We start from the raw sequence: 5,939 nt of genomic DNA, 5'->3' as shown, positions 1-5,939 counted from the left end.
TTTACTGAGTAATTATCCACATAAGCTCTGGTATTTTTACATAAAGCCTTTAAAAATCCTCATCACAACTGTATAAGGTAGGTACTATTATCCCATTTTACAGGGAGAGAACTGAGGCACAGAGAGGTAGGTAACTCGCCCAAGGGTCACACTGCCAACAAGTGTCAGAGAAGGACTGGGCCCCCGGCTGCCTGATGTCCGAGTGCCTGCACTTGGGCCAGTTGGTGAAACAGACAAGTAAGCGAGCGAACAACTGTAAGCAGTGTCACGAGGAGGAGAGGAGGGACAGTGGACTTTCCTAGTTTAGTGGGGGAGGTTAGGGAGGCCTTCCTGGAGGAAGGGACATGCAAAGGGAGATAAGCAGGAAAAGCAAGAGGTAGCTGTGGAAGGTGGGTAGGGATGAGGAGGCAGAGAGGAAGGTTTAAAGTAGAGGGGATGGGCTGGGCGCGATGGCTCACACCTGTAATCCCAGCACTTTGGGAGTCTGAGGTGGGCTGATCCCTTGAGGTCAGGAGTTTGAGACCAGCCTGGCGAACATGGTGAAACCCCATCTCTACTAAAAATATAAAAATTAGCTGGCATGATGGCACGTGCCTGTAATTCCAGCTACTCAGGAGGCTGGGGCAGGAGGATTGCTTGAAGCTGGGAGGCAGAGGTTGCAGTGAGCCGGGATAGAACCAATGCACTGCAGCCTGGGCGACAGAGCGAGACTCTGTCTCTAAATAAACAAACATCAAATAGCTACATAAATAAAACAAATAAATAAATAAAGTAGAGGGGACCATTTGTGCAAAAGTCTGGCCAGCAGGGAAACTCACAAGACACTATTGAGCACCTGAGTAACAGGGCACCTGGGGTGGGTAGAGGAGATGGGGCGGGGGAGGCAGGCTGGCCAGATCCCGCATGGCCTTGCAGGCTGGGCTCAGGACTGCCAGCTCAACCCTGAGGGGCAACAGGGAGCCTCTGAAAAGTTTTGAGCTGGGGAGTGACATCATCAGATGATATTCATTTCCTTGGGGCTCATTTGGGAAAGAGATGTCCCAACTTCCTCATTTTCCTGACTGTGAAAAGTCTTTTCCATTGTCTAACCTTAATGCCACATGCTAGTTTCTTGTAGGTGGGGCTTGGTAAGGAGGTAAGAGGTTCTGGGATTGAGGCTGCCAGGAAAACTGTACAGAGCTGCAGTGTGCTGGTTGCACTTCCATTGCGTGCTCTGAGCTTTGCTGCCTGTCCCCAGCCCCCACCAACACCCCCCGAACTCTCTTTCTTCTCATTGCCAAGACGCCTCCTTTACATCCTGCTTTGGAGTCACACCTTAGCACTGGAAAAGGTATCTGAGACTAGCCTGGGAGAAGTGAAAGCGGACTTAGGGATCCGAAGATTTAGATTTGACTTCTAGCTCAAATAGCTCCTTATGGTATGACTCTGACCCTGAGTTTCCTCATCTGTGAGATGGGCGTAAGAATTCCTGCCCTGCACCCTCCCAGAGAGTTATGGCACCAGTGAGGTGCTCCTTGTGAAGGTAGTTAGGCAATTCTAAATAGTACTTAGAAAGAAGGACTTACGGAGTATAACAGCCTCATTAACAGTAGCTTCCATTTATTGGGCGCTGACCATGTGCCACGTAGTTTACAGATGAGTTACATTTGGGAACTCAATTCTCTCACAGCTCTAGGAAGTACTGCACCCTATTGTCAGTCCTCTTGATTTTTTTTTTCTTGAGACAGGGTCTCGCTCTGTTGCCCAGGCTAGAGTACAGTGGCACAGTCATGGCTCACTGCAGCCTTGATCTCCTGCAGCTCAAGTGATTCTACCCTCCCGAGTGGCCAGGACTACAGGCTTGTGCCCTACACCCCGCGAATTTTTTGTAGAAAGAGGGTCTCACTTTGTTGCCCAGGCTGGTCTTGAACTCCTGGGCTCAAGTGCTCCTCCTTCCTCGGCCTCCCAAAGTGCTAAGATTACAGGTGTGAGCTGCTGTGCCTGGCCTTATTTATTTATTTTGAGTTGTCAGTCCATTTTACAGATAAAGATAGTGAGATTCCGAGAGGTCAAGAAACACGCTTCATATCCAGCAAAATGGTGGAGCTGGGATTCAAACCCAGGTGTGGGATTTTGGAATCTTAATTCCTTATGCCACATGGAATTCAAGTGCAGAGGGACACCTGGGATCTGGAGAGGGGGCGTGATTGGCTGAAGGTCGCACAGGTTTCATGAGAAAAGCCAGGCCCCCTTCCCCTCTCCCGCCTCCCCACACCCCCGCGGCTCCCGTAGGTCTGATGCCAGACTTTTCCTTGGCCAGGTCCTGCAGGGGGCGGGGCATCCCGGGCACGGGAAGCTTTCTATAAATGGAAGTGGAAGGGAGCCGGCCTCTGCGCTCCCGCCCTCCCGGGACAGCTGAGGACACAGAGCCGGAACCGCGGCTTTTTCCACACAGGCTCCAAGTGGACTGAGTTTGTTGGGACAGGAGTTTTCTGGCTGTGTCCTGCAGAGGAGGCTGGGGCTGCTGACTTTGCAGAGCTCAAGGAGGGCTGGGTGTCCCCTTGCGACCAGGATCCAGGATACCTGCTTACTAATTTGGACGCAGCTTTTGTGCCACCCTGGGCAAGCGTCCTTTCCTCTCTGGGCAGACCTCAGTTGTCCCATCTGTATGATGGGAATATGATAGTAACAGACACCAAACACCTTGCATTTTCTCAGCAGTTCTCTGAGGAGGGTGCTATTGCTGCAGGGCTGGAGAGGTTGAGGAATTTGCCCAAGGTCATACAACGTGAACTGTGAATTGGGGTTTAAACCCAGGTGGTCTTCCTCCAGTGTCCCACACTTTTAGCCTCTGCTGCTGCTGCACATATTTAAGAACCCTGTCCAACATTGCCCCTTCTGGGATTCTGGAACCAAGAGGGATGGACCTGGAGCTGAGCAAAGGGCAGGTAGCCCCTAAGCTCCTCTTCAGCCTCCCCTCACTTTAAACACTTTTAAGGCTCCACGTTGCCCTTGGATGTCCCAGGGCAGGGTTTACCCCTGTATTCCTGAAAGCTGCGCCTTTCGCGGCCCCACACACTCCTCTAACTTGCTCTTTCTTGGTGGAAGTGGTGAGGAGAGTCCCTGGGCCCGGGGCTCTGTGTGGTTGGGATGCACGGGGCAGGGGCAAGGAGGGCTCCAGCCACCTCCCCGCCCTGTTTGTGGGTGCCCCTCTCCGGCTCCCACTTCTGATTCTGACTCAGATCTCTTTCTTTGTTCCCAAGGACTCTGGGGAGTCCTGGCACCTTGGCAAATCCCCTCTTCCGTGTCATTGCCAACCTCTTCTCCTGACTTACTCTCTCCCTACGAGCCCAGGTCAGTAAAGGGAGAGGGTGGGGCAAGGGTAAAGCCTGAGTCTCCCCCAAAAGCACTTTGCCTGATTAGCCCAATCTCCACTGCACCCCGTATTTTTGAAAACTGGCTCCCGATCTTCCCATCCCTCCTACCCAGACCCGGTGACGCAGGATGTGGACCGCAGGCAGAGACTACAGGACCAGTGAAGGCCAGCCGCCCCACCTCCCATTCCTGCCTACCTCTGAAGGGCCCAGAGGGCTCCCGGAGTGCTGGGAGGCAGGAGGCCTGGATGCTGTGTCCAGTCCCTTTCCATGACCTCAGGCAAGCCTCTTCTCCCTGGCCCTCAGCTCTCTCATCTGTTCACCGAGGGGCACAGTTTTAGTTCCCTTAAAGTGCTGAACTCTGCGGTCTGTGATCCTGAGACCATCTCAGTCTCATCCACATCCTCCACCCCATTTCTCCCAATCTTCACTCTGAGCCCCGAGAAGTGGAGAAGCTGAGGACAAAAGGTTAAATGAGTCTGGGCTCACGCCTGTAATCCCAGCACTTTGGGAGGCTAAGGTGGGAGTATCACCTGAGGTCAGGAGTTCGAGACCAGCCTGGCCAACATGGTGAAACCCCGTCTCTACTAAACATAAGAAAATTAGCCGGGTATGGTGGCACACACTTGTAATCCTAGCTACTTGGGAGGCTGGGGCAGGAGAATTGCTTGAACCCTGGAGGCAGATGTTGGCAGTGAGCCGAGATCATGCCACCGTACTCCAGCCTGGGCGATAGAGCAAGACTCCGTCTCAAAAAAAAGAAAAAAAAAAAAATTAAACAGTTAAATGAGTCAGGGCTGGCAAAGGTGCTCAGTGTTCCTCTCTTCTTAAAGAATAAAGGCACCTACCTGGTGTCCACGGGTGGGCAGACTGTTGCGTTCACTACTGGCTCCTGGGACCAAGACGACTCAGAGTCCAGGTGAAGAGTCACGAGAGGCGCCAGTTCACCTCCAGACCTGCCTTAAGAGCAGCTTACCCGCCCTCTCTCCTCCCCTCTGGGCGGGCCCTGCACGTGGCCCTGACAGCAGTAGGCCCCACCCCTGCTGGGTCCAATGAGCTCAGGTAGGGCTGACACAGGCAGCAGGAAGGGAAGTACTGGATGGTGGGTTTTGGGGCCGGGTGTGTGTGAGGGGCTCCCAAGTTCCTGCTTGGCCTTCTTGTGGCACCACATGGCCAGGGAGTCCTTGCTTGGACAGGGCATTGCTAGGATCAAGGTGTGCAGTGGGCACTCCTCAGGTGCTGGCTGGGGCAGAGGACATGGGTTGGCAGAACTGGCAGAGAGTGAGGGTCTTGACAAAGCAGGGTGCCAGTGGGCAGGAGACCCTCTGCAGCCCCCCTTTGTGCTGCGTCATGCTGGAACAGGCACAGGGTAGGGGCCCACTGGAGGTAAGGCTAGGCACGAGCTTGTCTTTTCTTCTTTCTCTCCTTTTACAGTAATGACTCTAGCCTGGAATGGGGCCTCTAACTCAAGGAAAGGAGGCTGAAGTGTCTGGAGGCCTTCAAGAAGGGGCTTATAGCTGTTCCTTCACTCACAGGCTCTCTCCGTCCCTCGTCTGGTCTGTGCCTCAGGGTGGAAGTTCCCTGAGGGGAGGACATTGGAGGGTGATACCAGGAAGCCCGGAAGTCTGGTTTGGTAGCTCCTTCTCCGTGGTTCCAACTCTCTCCCTGTTCTAGAGGGGCCAGGGGTCCTAGAATGTTGTAAGGGGGTGTTCAGCCATGGTGGGGGAGGGCGCTGATGGCAGAGCCTGGTCTGGGGGCGCTGGTCTGAAGTGAGGGAGCTGGTGAAGTCTCCAGCCCAGGGACTTATGGTGACCCCAGTAGGCTAATCTCAGGGGTGGGTTGCCCCATGCCCCCATTATGCCCAGTGGAAGGGCTTCTGGCCTTACAGTTTTTGATGCCCTGGGGTTTCACTGAGGCATGGTGAGCTAGCACATGGGAGGCTGGTGAGCAAAGCTATGCAAAGTTATATAAGGTGCCCCTTCCTGATGGTGGCATAAAAGGTGTCCCTAGGTGTCCATGCAGCCTTGTTGGCACATGGCTTGGTGAGCAATTATGTCTTTGGATGAAAAATGTGATGCTCCTGCCCTGGAGTGGATGTCACTGCACACGGCAGCTTCCCCCATGAGGCTGCGGCTCAGGACTGTGGGAGAGTGGGCAGGGCAACTGGTGAGTTTCTTGAACGGAAGGGGCAGGTTACAATAGGGCAAAGTGTTGGGCTAAGACTGTGGTAACCCTGGCCATCTCCCCTGGGGCTGGCATGGATAGCCTCTGCAGTGGTTCTTCAGGGCCAGGGGACCCTCCAGCCATTCAAACCCATACCTTGGGGTTATGGTCTTTCTTGGCAGATTGGCTCTTTTGTCTCACACCCAGCTGCTTCCTTTAGCTTGGTGGTCCCAGAACACTGCCTCACAGACCCTGCCCAACACCATGCCACTGCCCTTCGCCATGATCATCAAGGGATGGATGGAATGGCATTTCTTTATACATCTGTAGATATGACATTTTTTCTTTAGCCTATGGATGTGATAGATTACATTACTTGACTTTTGAATGTTGAACCCTCCTTGCATACCTGGGATGAACCCC

At 53.6% G+C, this 5,939-nt stretch overlaps 1 protein-coding gene across 1 annotated transcript in view; it reads right to left on the bottom strand.

The window, feature by feature from the left end:
• The window catches only part of TNS4 (tensin 4), a 24,218-nt gene extending 19,930 nt beyond the window's left edge, over positions 1-4,288 (bottom strand). The window contains exons 1-2 of the mRNA XM_011998941.1: positions 4,202-4,288; positions 1,886-2,085 (exon numbers count right to left, since the gene is read on the bottom strand). The gene's annotated coding sequence lies outside the window, so the exon portion shown is untranslated. The remainder of the gene's footprint in view (positions 1-1,885; positions 2,086-4,201) is intronic.
• Positions 4,289-5,939: the final 1,651 nt, after the last annotated feature.

Source organism: Mandrillus leucophaeus, unplaced genomic scaffold (assembly GCF_000951045.1).
Source record: "Mandrillus leucophaeus isolate KB7577 unplaced genomic scaffold, Mleu.le_1.0 Scaffold58, whole genome shotgun sequence".
NCBI lineage: Eukaryota > Metazoa > Chordata > Mammalia > Primates > Cercopithecidae > Mandrillus > Mandrillus leucophaeus.
This window is presented reverse-complemented; position numbering and strand designations above follow the sequence as displayed.